Source organism: Neophocaena asiaeorientalis, unplaced genomic scaffold (assembly GCF_003031525.2).
Source record: "Neophocaena asiaeorientalis asiaeorientalis breed wild unplaced genomic scaffold, Neophocaena_asiaeorientalis_V1.1 scaffold348, whole genome shotgun sequence".
In the NCBI taxonomy this organism is placed as follows: Eukaryota; Metazoa; Chordata; class Mammalia; order Artiodactyla; family Phocoenidae; genus Neophocaena; species Neophocaena asiaeorientalis.
In genome coordinates this window covers 948440-964111 of record NW_020172672.1, presented here as the reverse complement: position 1 = coordinate 964111, position 15672 = coordinate 948440, and the positions used below count along the sequence as shown (strand labels likewise).

The window sequence follows — 15672 nt, the reverse complement described above, 5'->3', positions numbered from 1 at the left end:
CCCTCTGCCACCCAAGTGGAGAGTTTCACTCCAAGGCTGTAATCCTTAAAGGGTGGTCCACGGACCACCTAGAGTTCATGTAAAAATTGTAGCTTCCTGGGCCTTGCCTAGACTGGCTGAACCAAGTACACTGGGCTCAGAGCCCAGGAATCTGCATTTCTAGCAAGCTCCCGCCTAAATTTTTAGGTAACACTAGAGACCTCTGCGAAGGATTACCTGGGAATATTGTTGCTTCAGTCTGAACGGCAGGAGTTCAGCTAGACAAACTCAACTCCTTCATTCCCATTCACTCCTCCTCTGGGACGTCCTGGTGATGCTTCGTCTCCTTTGTTAGGCTTAGACCACAAATTCGCTAGCTCTCCAAGATGTGAGCCAAGCATCTCTTTTGGACCCCAGACCCAGAGGGGGAATATGAATAGAGGAAAGGAAAGAAAGGAAAGCAAATCTCCTCTTGCTTCTCTGACTGTGATTATTTTTGGTTTTGGAGCAGGTGGGCCAGTTGACTGTCTGCAAGGCTGTGTTGAAGCAGTATTGCAGTGATAATGGTGGAAGCCACTTTTCTCATCCCGGGCATGCGGAGGGGTGTCTGTATCAGACAGGCGGCCCATCCTGCCCTCCAGTCCCTCTGGGCCTGCTGAGGGCCCGCCTCGCCACTGAGCACAAACATCTGTGTCCTGCAGTGACCTGCCAGCTCTGTTGTTTGGTTTCCTGTGGAGGGAGTGCTTTTTCAGTGTTGTGTATCCTGGCTCGCCTGGCTCCTCTCCCTGTCCCACCTTAGTGACCTCTGGTCCTCTACACTCAGTTGAACCAAATCCTGACTGTGGGCTGTTGTCTGGGTTCTAGCTTTCATCCAGACAGCGTGACAAGAGGAGTTTGGGTTGGCCCTAGACTGTGTGAACGCCTCCTCAGTTATGGCCCTGGATTGTTTCAGCCTGAGGGTCTGCCAGCAGCAGTGTGTTCTGCTGGCACGGACTCAAACTGCCCCCTTGAGACAGGGGTCCCAGCAGCAGGAAGCTAGAAGGCCTGTAGGACTGAGCTCAATGGGCAATTCCCCAATGACTCCACACCACTAGGGGTCCTCTCGGGGGTTCTAGGTCCAGAAACCCTCTGGCAGCCTCTCTGCCTAGTGGGAGTTCTGCAGGGGAGATGTGGCGCTGTGGAGGTCATGGCGTAGAAGTGGATCAGGGGCCTCAGAAATGGGGGGGCATTGAGTCTGGTAGGGAAGGCGTCAAGGGAGCCACAACAGGTCTGCTGTTGTCAGAGTGGACTGGGGTTACGAGAAGGATGGGTAAAGAGGGGGTAAGATTTTAGAAAAAGGATCTCCAGAGCGCTGAACCTGGAGGCCCAGAGAAGATGAACTCTTCCAGTCAGTACAACTTAACTTTAAAAAGGTAAAAATAAAATCCGATCAGGGCAAGTTTCTAGTCGAATAAATGCTCGTGCTCTTTTCTGAAGGCCTTGAGGATTGGTGCAGCCTGGGTTAGTATCTGGTTCGTTTATGTAGCAAAAACTATGGAAATGTTCTTCCCCTTGGGCTGGGTAATTCTACCCCCAGGATAGTGTCCTGAGGAAACTGTCCAACTAAAACAAAGTAATGCTTCAGAATATTCTCTGTGCTCTCCATAGGGGCAGAAGGAAGGCTTCTGTGTCTCACTAACGTCAGGGGAGGCATTTTACAAACCGTCCTGACACGTGATAGTGGTGGAACATATTTTCAGCCTTTAAATGACATTTACGAAGATTACACAGGAATGAAATGTTCAACAGGCTGTTGAAAGTAGGAGAACTTTATGGAGCATGTACATTATAATCGGTTGCAACTGTAAAACCCACGTAAACAGGAAGATAACGTACAAAAGTGAAAATGGCTGTGTTGAGGTTGTAGGATTAAATACTTAAAAAAAAATAGTACTCAAATTTTATAGCAAGTCAGAGAATTGCTATCTGAGGCAACATCCTGCTTTAAATGTTTTTCTGCTATCACCTGTCCTTTTTCTTGAGGAATGGCAGCTCAGTGAGATCTGACCATCCGTTCTGAGCACTTTGGTGTGTGCTGTGCACTGCTGAGCCCCGTGGAGCACACAGAGGGGGTAAGACATGGTCCCCTGAGCCTGAGAGCTCAGGGGGAGGTTTCTTCTCGCTGGGGAGACAGGATGTGCTGGGCAAGCTGATTAGTGCTGGGTGCTGAGGCTTGGCCCTAGCATGGCCAGGGACCGTGGGGAGGGGAGGGGGCAGGTGGGTGGATGGTCTGGGCCTTCAGCCCGGAGTTGGAAGGATCTGTAGGACCAGGGAGCAACCAGCCTGGCAGCTGGGAAGCCTGCAAAACCCAGGAGTCCAGTTCTCCTAAGATGGGTTCTATCCAGGTCCTCACCGCTTTGACTGAGATCAGAGTTATTTAAATAAATGCCTGTGATTCACCCCATTTCTAGAGAATGGGAACTGAAGTCCAGGAAGCGAACTCTTCCAGTAATCTCAGGAGTCTGCTGGGACAGGGCTGTTGCACAGACCCGCTCCCGGCATGTTGGCTGTGCCCCGTCTGCAAGCCCCACCCGTGCCCTCCCCAGGGGCAAATCCCCTGCTCAGGATCCACTCCTGGGAGGCTGCCCTTTGGTCCCTTTTGGGTTGGCAGTGGGGGATCAGTGTTCCTTCCCCAGTGATCTCTCCTTTTAGATCTTTCCCTGGCCTGCAGGGGTGCTGGGCACTGCTGGGAGGCCGCCCATCCCCATTTTCCATTTGGAGACCTTGACATTTTGTTTAAGAGGGGGGTGTGATTGAGAGCGTGTGAGGGTGAGAACCGGAGGTGCTGGCTCCTTAAGGCTTGGCCTTCAAGTGAATTTTGGCAGAAGGGACACTGAATGTTTAATTTTAGGGCCAGGAGAGGGTGGGGGAAAGTCCCTACTGCATCTGGTTTGTGTTAAGTCCTTCCCTTCAGAAAAGGGCTGTGTTTATGGTTCAAATCCGGCAGACATGGGGCGAGAGGGGCTCCACTTTCCCGTACTAGGCAGTGGGGCACAGGGGATGCACAGAGCTTCCTTCGGGTCTTCCGACCCCATCCCAAGATAAATGGTTCCAACTTTGAGAAAACTTCCGCATCCATTTTACCCCTGAGGTTAACGCAGGCATTTGCTTCCAGCAGCTGGGCTTTGCAGGCGGAGCTGCAGAGTTCGCAGAGTTGGCCGGCTGTCAGCTTGGCTTGTCTGGCGTCTGAGGGTCCCGGATGGGTCAGCAGTGCTGCTGGCTCCCGCAGGCCTCCCGGCCGTGATTCCGGGATTGAGGGCTTGCGTCCAGGAGGCCCAGGTTGTCAGAGCTGGAAGGTCCTGCAAAGACCAGATCCAGTCCCTTCTTGACAGATAAGGAACTGGAGGCCCAGAGGGCTGAAGAAGCTTGTCCAAGGTCAGAGAGTCGGCAGTAGACTCGGGATTCGAACCAGACTTTCCCGACTCCCAGTTTGGTTCAGTGCTCTTTTCAGGGCCCCGTATGGCTTCCCCTTCTGCCTGCTGTTACTCTTCCAGGCTCTGCTTCCTCAAAGGGCCGGCTTTGGGGACAGAGCTCGTGATGGCCAGTCTTGAAATTTGGTGGCAACATTCACAAGGCTGTGAGCGCCTTGAAGGCTGGCTGACTCACCGCCGTTTTCCAGCCCTGGCATGGTCCCTGGCTCAGGGGAAGAAGAGCTCAGAAAAAATTAAATGAATGGATGAGTGGGTGGCTAGGCCTGAGGATGGAGGTGCTGGTGTTCCAGTTAGAATCATTGTGCTTCCTTCCGAGCATCTGTTCTGAAGCTGTCCTGTTCCAGGGCTGGGTCTTGTCTTCTCCAGCCCTAGCTCAGTTCCGGCACATCACCCAGCTTTCAGGGAAGTCTAGAGTTTCAGAGCCGAAAGGAGCCTTCGATAGCAAAGGGTCCATCCCCTGCAAGTTACAGGTAAGGAAACTGAGGCAAGGCCACACGGCTGGTCAGTGGGAACACAGGACTGGAGCCCGAGCCCGGTGTGTTCGTGGAGGGAGTTGAGGGTCCGCTGGCCTCCCCATCCCCTGTCTTCCTCAGTCGTGCGGACGAGCCATTTCGTCTGCCACCCTCTTCGCTCTAGCTTGCTCCCCACTGCGGAGGGTGGTTTCACCAGAGCCGACTGGGGAGAGGCCGGGGCATGCAGGGATGGGCCACGTCATTCCCTTGTGCTGTCCTAGAAGGGGAAAAAGGGCGGGCGGGCTCATTTCCTTGCGGGGAAACCGGAGCTGGAGTCACCCTGGAGTCAGAGCCCAGGGAGGGGCCCCCAGCCCTCTCACCGCCTCTGGCCCTGGGTCAGCGGCACTTCCCTCCTGCTGGTCTCATGAAGGATGGAGGAGGGCCGGGCGACAGTACCGCTGTCCCCCACCCCAAGTCTGCCTTACTGCCTTTGGGAGGGCGTTTCTTGTGGTCCTCTGCAGGGCAGGCTGGTGGTGGCAGCAAGGGGAGGAGTCCGGTGACAGCATTGTCCCATTCTAAGAACTGGGATTTGTTAAACCCCCTCATGCGTCGTGATTTGAAATGTTTTTGCCTTATAAGTCTCAATCTCTTTTTTGGTTTTATTATGAAAGTAAGACATGCTCATGTTAAAAAAAAAACCCCAAAAAACAAACAAAAAAAAACAATTCCCCACAGGTGACATGGTTATTCTTCTATGCCACACATAAGATTTTGTATTTAATTTATATATTATTTAATTGTGGTAAAATATACATAACATAACATTTACCATTCTGACCACCTTTAAGTGGACAGTTCAGTGGCAATAGTTACATTCATGTTGTTGTGTAACCATCACCACCATCCATCTCCAGAACTTTTTCATTTTGCAAAACTGAAACTCTGTACCCATCAAACGGTAGCTTCCCATTGTTCCTCCCCCAGCCCCTGGCCCCCCACCATTCTACTTTCTTCTCTGTGAACTTGACTGCTTTAGAGACCTCATTAAAGTGAAGTCAGAGAGCATTTGTCCTTTCATGTCTGGCTCACTTTCACTCAGCATAGAGTTTGTAATGTTCATCCCCGCTGTGGTGTGTGTCAGCATTTCCTTCCTCTTTAAGGCTGACTAATATTCCATTGCATGTACATGCCGTATTTTGTTTACCTGTGCATCTCCTGATGAGCATTTGGGTTGCTTCCACCTTTTGGCTATCGTGAATCACGCTGCTGTGAACATGGGTGTGCAAATACCTGTTCAAGTCCTTGCTTTCATTTCTTTTTCTGTATATACCCAGAAATGGAATTGCTAAATTTTATGTATTTACTGTTTGCGACTCTCAGGCTCTTTGAGCACCTGTGGCAGGGTTGATAGGTCAGCACAGCACCCTGGGCACCCGCCCTCCTTCCTTTTCCCCCAGGGCTGGGTCCCTGGCCCGCTGGTCTGCTGTGGTAGCTGTCGGCAGAGGTGGGCAGGTGGGCGGGCTGGCCATCTGGGTCTCCTTTGTGTACCGTGTCCGGGGCTGGCTGCAGCACAGCTCTAGGGAGGTTTGGAGCTGCTGAGCTAGTGTGAAGCTCCTGCATCTCCCGGTGAAGAAGGGCCTTTTTGGGCCAGGTTCCTATCCCTTCTCCTGCTGCAGATCTGGAGAAGGGGGCTGTAGTCTTCTGGGTGCCCTGGGGTGGAACGGGGACCCCAGAGCCAACTGGCCCCACTCTCCCCATTCGTTTTTTTGTTTTTTCCCCCCCAGTTCTTCCTGCCCCAGGCCGTTTCTCTCCCAGAGGGTTAGCCTGTGAACGATTGCTGGCCGGGGAGTTCCAGAGACTAATGCAACACTTCCTAGCTGCCTTTGGAGAAAAGGTCTATTTCTTGCTAACAGAGCAGGCTCTCCTCTCCTGCTCCCTGCTCTACCCACAGTCGACCACTATCTCAAGTCAGGCCCCCAAATACGCTCACACCGCAGAGCAAACTGGTTGCTGCTTGCTGTCTGGAATGGACCTCCACCACGTGCCGCCTACCTGCCCCCTGCAGGGATCTGTGTATCGTTCCCCTGGGTGCTCAGTCTGTGTCTCACTGGTGGGGTGTGTAGTTATCTGTCAGCTTGGCCATGGCTTCCTGAGAGCTGGGCCCTCTCTTGTTCTAGTAGTCACTGGTCTAGTGCCCTATACTTAGTGGATGCTCAGTGAGAGAAAGTGGAAAGAATTTGGCATTTGGTTAGGGAACTCCTGGTTTGGGGTTTGAGGCCTGCTCTTTGCCAACTGAGTTACTTAACCTTCCGGAGCCTCAGTTTTTCCATCTCTAAAAACGGGGATCAAAATCTACCTCTTAGGGCTTCCCTGACGGCGCAGTGGTTAAGAATCCACCTGCCAATGCGAGGGACACAGGTTTGAGCCCTGCTCCGGGAAGATCCCACATGCCGTGGAGCAGCTAAGCCTGTGCTCCACAACTACTGAAGCCCGCGTGCCTAGAGCCTGTGCTCCACAACGAGAAGCCACCGCAATGAGAAGCCTGTGCACCTCAATGAAGAGTAGCCCCCGCTCCCTGCAACTAGAGAAAGCCGGCGTGCAGCAATGACGACCCAACACAGCCAAAAAAAAAAAAAAAATCTACCTCTTGTTGTGAAGAGTAAATGTGATAATCAGTACAAAGTGCTTGGTAAGTGTCACTAAATGTCAGCTGTGTCATTGTTGTGCCCTCTAAGTGGGAGAGACGTCATCAGCCGCCAGGCCTGGGTGAGGACTCTGCAGGAAGGCGAGGTTTTAGGATATGGTGCTCTCCCTCTGCTTCTCGGTTGTCTGGTCCCTGGAGAGACTGGGTGAGAGGAGGAAGGGGCCGTGGGATGCTGTCTGCAAGAGGAAACTGCTTCCTCTCCAGGGAGTCCGCAGTTGCTCAGAGCCCTCGTGGGGCTGGCTGCTGCTCGCTGAGCAGGGATTGTGTGTTGGGGGGAAGAAGGGGTCCGGGGTGCCTTGGGCTTCATTCCAGATGTGACGTGTCTTCTGATCTCAGCACCCTTCCCTGCCAGGCCTTCTTGGAGCTCCGCTCCCCAGCACCAGGAGGTCTGGCTCGGAACTGCCCCTGCCGTGGTTGCTGTATGACTGTTTCTTAGGGGGGGGTCCTACCTACCTTTGTAGATTGCAGGGTCCAGGACCCCTGTCTCCCTCGTATTTGAGGACAGGAAATAGCAGCCTCCACCGCCATGCAGTAGAGCTTTCCTTTCTCCTGCAGGATAGGGTGGTTGGGACCACCCACGCATGGGTCCTGTCTAGGCTCTGGGGAAGGAACAGGATTGCGAATTCTGCTTGGAGCTACTGGCTCCTTTCTGCCCCTCCCTGCAGGGGAGTTCATCCTGCAGAGGCTTCGGGGTGTTGGGAAAAACCCGGCCTCGGAGCTGCCAGTTCTGGGGTGAGGGAAGCTCTGCCATCTTACTAGCTGTGTCCTTGAACAGGTCCTCCTTCTGAGCCTCAGTTTCCTCATCTATAAAAAGAAGGCAGGGCTTCCCTGGTGGCGCAGTGGTTGAGAGTCCGCCTGCCGATGCAGGGGACATGGGTTCGTGCCCCGCTCTGGGAAGACCCCACATGCCGCGGAGCGCCTGGGCCCGTGAGCCATGACCGCTGAGCCCGCGCGTCCGGAGCCCATGCTCCGCAACGGGAGAGACCACAACAGTGAGAGGCCTGCGTACCGCAAAAAAAAAAAAAAGAAGGCAGTCTGTCTTGCGGGATCACTGCCAGGACTAAAGGAGATGATGGTGTCCTGCGCCTGGTGGGCTCCCTAAGCAGGGGCAGGGCTTGTTATTTTGGAAGCGAGCCCAAAGCCAAGGAGCCCTTTCACAAGCTCTTCTTTCCCTTCTCTACCCAGAAGGCAAGGTGGTAAAGACTTCCTGTTCGTTTCCACAGCCCAGAGTTGCCCAAACTCGCCTGATTTTAGGATTCACCCGAGTACCTGTTACTTGTTAAATACCGATTCTCGGCCGTCAACCCAGAACTTCTGAACCAGAATGGTGCTTGTCGGTTTGGGGTCTGTATTTTCATCATGTTTTATCAGTAGGCCAACTCGGGAAAACTCGCCTCCCTCAGATTGCCCTCCGGTGGCTGTATCATCTGATCTTCACAAGAGGCCACTGAGGCAGGTCTGAGGCAGGTGTGGCTGCACGCAAAATGGGAGATTTTATAGGTGAGATGGTGAAGTTTAAGGGACAGACCCGAGGTGGTGGTGGTCTGAGCCACTGGTTCCCTCATGGTGGAAACAGAATTAGAACTCAGATCTCCCAGTGCTGTGTGTCCGTTGTGCCTGCAGACATTCTAGCAAAGCATGGAAAGGGTGGGGGATGGAGAGAAATGGGGTGACAGGAAAGAGGTGAGTAACAAGGCTGCAGTGGTGGCAGAGGGGCACCAGTGGTGCCCTTCTGCTGCCCGTTGTGAGAGGCCTGCAGAGACCAGCCACAGGGACAGTGGTGTAGGGTGTTGGGCTGGAGCCCTTCCCCCACTAAGATACTTCCCCAGGTGTGCCTTCTGAAAATCAGGGCCCAGGTGAGCATGATAAGCATGGGCTTTGTCCCAGAGCCACTGGGAGTCAGCAGGTATAAGGAGGTTAGGGGGTGGCCTGGGTCAGGTGCCCGAGCACCTTCCCGGGGCTGTTGGCGGAGTCCTGGAAGTCCTTTGTGCAGGTAGGTCTACTTCTCCCTCCTTTCCCCTCCTTTTATGGTTAGGTCTGGGAAGCCTTCTAGAAGCACAGGCAGGGCTGGCTCCCCTGCTCAGATGGTGGAAGGCGGCGTGTGCAGGGAGAGAGGAACGGGTGTGGCCAAGGCCAGCTGGCCGTGCCAGGTACAGGGGCCCACTGTCTCCCTGCTTCCTTATTCCCAAGGTTGGCCTGGTCCATTAAAGGAAAACTAGTTTAGGTCCTCTGTATACCACCCCCCTTTCCAGTTTCCCCTTAAGTGGCTCTTAATGATGCTTTCAGGCTGATTTTCTCCCAGTGTTGGTGGAGAGGCTTGGGGAGGGTGGGTGGGAGGCACTGGAATTGCTCCGTTAGGGCGTTCCAGGCCGAGGTGGGCTGCCCTGACTGCACAGCGACGTCACTTCTACCTGGGGGCTTCGGGAGCTGCTTCTGCCTGGGTGCACCCCCGGAGGGTGATCCGACTGGGCTGGGGTGAGGGGGGCTGGTGCGCAGTGTGAGAGGAAGAGCCCCGCCCCGGGCCGGTGCACGTGACGTGACTTGCTGCTGGGCCCTTGGGAGGGGCCCGAGGGAGGAGAGCCAGGCTGACCGAGCCCGGGGCTAGGAGCCTGGGCTCTGCGCCCGGTTCTCTGGCTCCTCTGGCTACTGTGTGATGTGACCTTGTGAGCGTCTCTCCATCTCAGTTTTCTCCTCTGTAGAATGGGATTAATGATAGCACCTACCTCATAAGGTGGCTGGGGGGATTAATTGTGTTAATACTGACAGAGCACTTGGGACAGTGAGCTGGGGAGGGCATCCCTGGCCTCTGAAGTCCTTCTGCGCAGACCTTCAAATTAGATTGTCAGGCTGAGGACTGGGGGCCTTCTTCTGTAACTGTGGTGAGTGCTGTAGGTGTCTGGCGGGCAGGGAGCCGCGTTTCAGTGGATGGCACCTTCACCCATACCCCCTTCCTCGGTTGGCTCGGGTCCAAAACCTGGGTGTGACCTCTGATCCCTCCCTCCCTCCCTGAGTATCTCTTGGGTCCACCCACTTCTCTGTCCCCGCCACCACCTCCCTGGTCTAAGCCACCTTTGTCTCTTGCCTGGACCTTTGCGCGGCCCTCTGACTGGTCTCCGCTGCCATTTTGGCCCACCTCTGATCTGCTCGTCGTGGTGCAATTAGGAGTCTCTTTCCAAGATGCAGGTGTAATTATGTGTAAACTAGTACCTGATTCCTGCATCCACCCTACCCCCACCCCTCAACCCTCAGCTGAAATCAAATAAAACCTCTCCCATTGTTCTCAGGAGACACCGTCCTAACATCCTATGGGACCCCACGCCCCTGCGGTAATGCTGACCTCTGGCACCCCTCTCTTCTCCTCCTGCACCAGCCCCAGTGGCCATTTTCCAGTGGCTTGAGCAGGCCTTCGTCCCTGACCCCTGGGGCCTCTGATATTTTCTTTCCTCTGCTTGGGCGGCACCACCCTCCCGACCATCCCGGACCCCACACACGTGCGTTGGGTACCGTCCATCTCGGTTTGCACCTGTTGTTCTGATGTATTTATTAACAGCGCCTACCTTTGTTTACAAGTGCCCCAGTTTGGATGATAAACTTTGTGGTCCCCCTTTCACATTTACAATCTCTTCATCTAATTAAAATTCCTCAGCTTTAAAAATTCACTGACTTCCTCAAAGTAGTGGTCAGACATACACCCTGGACCAGGTTAGGGACCCGTTTTAGCCTCATGCCTTCAGAACTTTTCCTGTATGCAGTGAAGCTCGGCTTGCAAATATATACTTACTGATAAGAGTTTTTGATTAACATTTGTCATCCTTGTTAGACCACAGGGTCCTTGATTTAAGGGACTATGTCTTGGGCTTCCCTGGTGGCGCAGTGGTTAAGAATCCACCTGCCAATGCAGGGGACATGGGTTCGAGCCCTGGTCCGGGAAGATCCCACATGCCGCGGAGCAACTAAGCCCGTGCGCCACAACTGCTGAGCCTGTGCTCTAGAGCCCGTGAGCCACAACTACTGAGCCCATGTGCTACAACTACTGAAGCCTGTGTGCCTGGAACCCGTGCCCCACAGCAAGAGAAGCCACCGCAGTGAGAAGCCTGCGCACCACAATGAAGAGTAGCCCCCGCTCGCCTCAACTAGAGAAAGCCCGCACCCAGCAACGAAGACCCAACACAGCCAAAAAAAAGAATAAATAAAATAAATTTTAAAAAAGTTAATAAATAAGGGACTGTGTCTTTACTTGCCCAAAATGTGACCCCAGTTCCTGACACAGTGAGTGCTCAGTAAGAATTTACTGAATGAGTGAGTGAATGAACGAATGAATGGATTTACCTTCTCCTGCTTACTGGCAGGAGCCTGGAGCCTGCGTGGGTCAGGAGCATGGGCAGTGGCCTGCCTTGAGGGAAGCTGCTGCCATCGAGCCAATCCAAGCCCAAACAAGCCGGTTGCCCACGCCCTGGCATACACACCCCCTGACTTGGCTGCCCCTATAATTATTCATGACCTCTCTCAACGGGCCTTGTGTTTGGAAAGCCAAAAGAGACAAGAGTTCAAACCCTCTTTCCACCTCCCCAAAACTGAGACTTAGGAGAAAGAGTTGCCTGGCCCATTCTGAATCTCTAGGGAGCCACAAGGTCCAGGACCTTCTCGCATGGCTGGATATGAGTGCTGGCGTGATTCTCACCCAGTGTCCTGGGCTGCCCTCCCCAGTCCAGGCCCAGGGACTGCTTGGGGACAGCTAGCTGCACACGTCCCCGTGTGGTTCTCGGCAGACCTGGGACTGGTGCTGGCCGATTCCTCATTACTCTCCAGCCTGAGCAAAGGTGGAAGGCTTACCTGGAAGAGCCGCAGCCCCCAGCATAGTGGAAAGGGCCCATACATTGGCATCCTGTGGACCCCAGTTCAGATCTCAGCTCTGCCTCTCACTAGCTGTGTGGCTAGGAAGGTTGCTTCCACTCACCCTCGCTTTCCTCCCCTAACGCAGGATTGTTGAGTGGATTTGCTGAGATGGTGCATGCCTCACCCAGTGGTGATAACAGCCCATGTCTTTGAGCAACTCCAAGATCTTATTCCTTCTCTCTTCCCCTCCCCTTGGGGCTCCCAGAGGTCCACTTTGCCTTCCGTGTCCCCATCTTGGAGTTGAGGGCTTAACACGGTACCTTCCTCTGGAACAAGGTTAGGGGGAGGCTGCGGTGCCCTTGGGCAGCCCGTGTTCTCTGCGGCCCCCTCTCCCACTCACCGCACACTTTCTGAGCTTAAGCCCGGTGCTGGGAGACAGAACGGGTGTGGATCTCCAAGCTCCCAGGAGGCTGTGAACACACTCACCCACAGACAGGAGCCCCGTGTCCCACCCCATCCCAGCAGTTAGTTGGCCAGATCTGCCTACAGCTGCACTTCTTCCCATCCTTCTGGAAATGAGGAAGTTTCCACAGACATGTTTCTATTCCTTAGCCTCTGCTCCCTGCTCCTGATTCCCCTGGTGCCCTGTCCCTTGAGCCGGGCTGGCCGTGCTGAGGTGTTGGTCAGCCACCTGGCCAGCAGGCCCGCTGCGCTGGGCTGCTGACACCCCAGGTCGCTGATGGGTCTTACTGGAGGCTGGGGGTGCAGGGACGGTGTTGGGCCACGTCCGCCTGGGCCTGGGTGGGGATTTTCATGGCCCACAGGTTGCCTGTGATTCCTTCAGAAAAGGGTTTTGGGGTTTCTGTGCCGCTCTATAATGTGCTGATCTGTGTCTGTATTTTGGGAGAAGAAACTTTATTTTCCTGGACCTCAGGTGAAGAGAATTGGCTTAATGAGGCCCCTCAGCTCATGGCCCACTTGTGGGTCCACCCACGTGAGGCCACTGTGCGTCCATCACGTTTCACCCCACAGTCTCGCTACGATGGGCACGTAGGGGGACCCCAACCCCTTCCCTGCCAACACAGATAACGGAACGATGAACATTCTCCCATGGACCCCCGGGTTCACCATGTGAGGATTTCTTTGAGAGGAGATTTCCCGGGTGGCTTGTTGGGCAGGTACGTGATGAATTTCATGATGTCGTGCTGGCTTGCTCTCCAGCATGGCTGCACAGCCCACCCTTCCAGCCAGGCATGAGGGCTGCTGGATTCCTCAACCACAGCGACATTTGGGGTAATCACCTCTCTAATTGTTTACCAGTCTCTTAGGCGTAAAGGACAAATTATTGTTTTGTTTTTTGTGGTACGCAGGCCTCTCACTGTTGTGGCCTCTCCCGTTGCGGAGCACAGGCTCAGGACGCGCAGGCCCAGCGGCCATGGTTCACGGACCCAGCCGCTCCGCGGCATGTGGGATCTTCCCGGACCGGGGCATGAACCCGTGTCCCCTGCATCGGCAGGTGGACTCTCAACCACTGCGCCACCAGGGAAGCCCCAAATTATTGTTTTATATGCAACTAAGGAGGAACTCTTAAATGCCAGGCCTCTCTGTTCCCTTCCTCCATTCAGAGTTCCTGGAACCAGAAACTTCCTCTTAGGCATGGGGTGATTGCTGTCATGGCTGAGAGTCATGGAGGTTCTCTGCAGAAAGCCCCCCACTCCCCAGGGAGTGGCGGTTTATAGGGAGTCTGTTAATGCCCCAACCTCCCCGCCCCCACCCAGAGTGCACATCACTCGTGGGATTCCTTGTGGCTGGCGATGCTTATACAGCTGCTGGATTCTGAGGTTGTGCCCCCTGCTGCCTGCTTTCTGCTTCCGCTCTGGCATCCTGAAGGCTCTGGGTTCCCTGGAGCTTTGACCTTTCCTTTGGGAGGCTGCGAGTCTTCCTGCATTCCGGTGTGAGGTCATGTGGCGGTCCCTCGGGAGGGAGGTGGATGACATCATAGCACTGGCATGGGGTCTGGGCTGAGGTCGTCCTATTGAGCTTATGTCCTTGATTGGGTCAAGGAGCCTAGGGCCAGGGAACGCTGGAGCACAGTGCCAGCTGGTGCATGCTGACCCAGACTCAAGCACACACTGGGGATGAAGGCGACCTCTATAACCCCAGGATGGTGCCAGGTGACCACTTAGTACACATGGGCAATTCCATGGGCCCCAAGTATTTCTCTCTCACTCCTTTCCGTGAGCATCCTTTTTCGTTTCTTTCTTGTATTTTAATAATGAACTCTAGATATCATTAACAACTTACCATGTGCTTGGCTTTTTGCAAATGTTAGCTCATTGAAACCCCTTAATACCCCAGTGAGATAGGTATTAACCCCTTTTATAGGTGAGAAGACAGAGGTTCAGAAAGGTCAAGAACTTGCTCAGGTCCCATTGTTACTAAGTGGCAGACACAGATCACATCCAAGTCAGTCGTCTGCGCCTAAACCCATCCTTGTAACCGTGGTCCTCAGTGGGATCTCTGGACCAGCAGCATCTGTACCACCTGGATTCTTGTGGGAAATGCAATTTCTCTGCCTGTCCAGAACTATGGAATCAGAAATCTGGGGGGATTCATAGATCTGTTTTAACGAGCCCTCCAGGTGATTTTGATGCACCTTCAAGTCTGAGAACCACCACATGGAGCTATTCTGCTCTCCTTTTTCTCCTTTATTTTTTCTGCCCTGCGCTTGTGTCATTGGGCCAGTCAGTGTAAGCACAGACTTTGGGCCTTGGCTTCTCTTCATGGGTTTCATGCCCACTCTAAGAGGTACAGTGTATGTCCCTACTGGGTCTGGGGCCTCCAGGAACCCCTCCCAAGTCCCTGAAAGCATTTGATAGAGCTGATATCTCCGCTGCCTCCAGCTGCAAGCCTGGTGACAGTGGCCACCACGGGGGTCAGAGTTCCCAGCACTGTGCCAGAGGAGATGCCTCGAGAGGGCAGGGGTCCCAGCAGTGGACTGTGGGACAGGCCAGAACAGAAGCTCCAGTCCAGCAGGTTATTCGGGGACACAGAGAAGAGACCTGGAAATTTTCTTTATCCAAGCAGTGTCTCTTTCCTTCTTGCAAATTTGTAATAATGGTTTGGCCTCTGGAGAGGCCACATGGGGGGGCTTGGAGCCTAGGCAGGACCCTTGTTCCCAGTCAGCAAATCATGCTCAGTAGAAATGACCCTGGCGAGAGGAGGGAAGCTAGCTGTACTTGATTTTACTTTTTGAGCCCCCACTATAAGTCAGGTATTGTGCTATTTGATTCTTCCCATAACCCCAGGAGGGGGCAGATTGATTATTCCCATTTCGCAGATGAGACCATCGAGGCTTCGGGCTGTGAAGTTGAGGGTCACAGCTCAACCATCCAGAGAAATCAGGTTAGATGCTCAAGGCAGCCAGACCACAGCTCCCCATACTTTATGAATACCAGGCTGGGCCAGATTCTTGTCATGCGGGGAAGTTCTCTGTGGGGTTGAGTGGCCCGTGGCTCTCAGCATTGTGCCAGAAAAACCAGATGACCTCACATGTGAATGACTTTTCCTTCTTTGGGGAAGGAATGTGTGGGCCGTTCCTGTGAGCTGCAGCCCACAAGACCTGTGTGCTGTCAGACCCACAAGGGCCAGGATCTGACTCCAGACATGGGGGAGGTGTCATAGGCAGGACCAACCTTGGGGTTGGCAGTGGGGAGCAGGCTGTTCTCACACTGGCCTCCGTAAGTAGTGTCAAGTGTGCCTAGGAGGAGCCAACAGGCCTTTGATGGTTAAGCAGATGTCCTGGGGCGGGACCTGCTCTTCAGAGTAACCACTCCCTAGGGAAGCATCGACAAGGCCAGTGGCACCTAAAGCCCACACAGTTCAGGCCTGGCTCGAGTGCTACATATGCCCAAAGATGAGACCAGACCTCCCACCTTGGAATCTTGGTCTCAGTTACCTCAGTACCTGGAGAGAGCGAGGGTCTGGGGCCTGCCTTTGAGCCTGGTTTCTTGCCAGTGGGCCAAATGGGTAAACAAAACAAAACAAAAACCCCTTGATAAAAGACTTAGTGGGGTTCTGGAATATTTTAGTTTTTTTTTTTTTTAATAATAGCTTTATTGAGATATAATTCACGTACTGTACAATTCACCCATTTAAAGTGTACAATGTAAAGTTTTTAGCATAGTCACAGATATGTGCGGCCATTACTGCAGTCAATTTTAGATCATTT

The 15672-nt window shown here is 53.8% G+C and overlaps 1 protein-coding gene across 4 annotated transcripts in view; it reads left to right on the top strand.

The window, feature by feature from the left end:
• ACTN1 (actinin alpha 1) overlaps positions 1-15672 on the top strand; it is a 96022-nt gene that overhangs the window by 25058 nt on the left and 55292 nt on the right. The window lies entirely within an intron of this gene.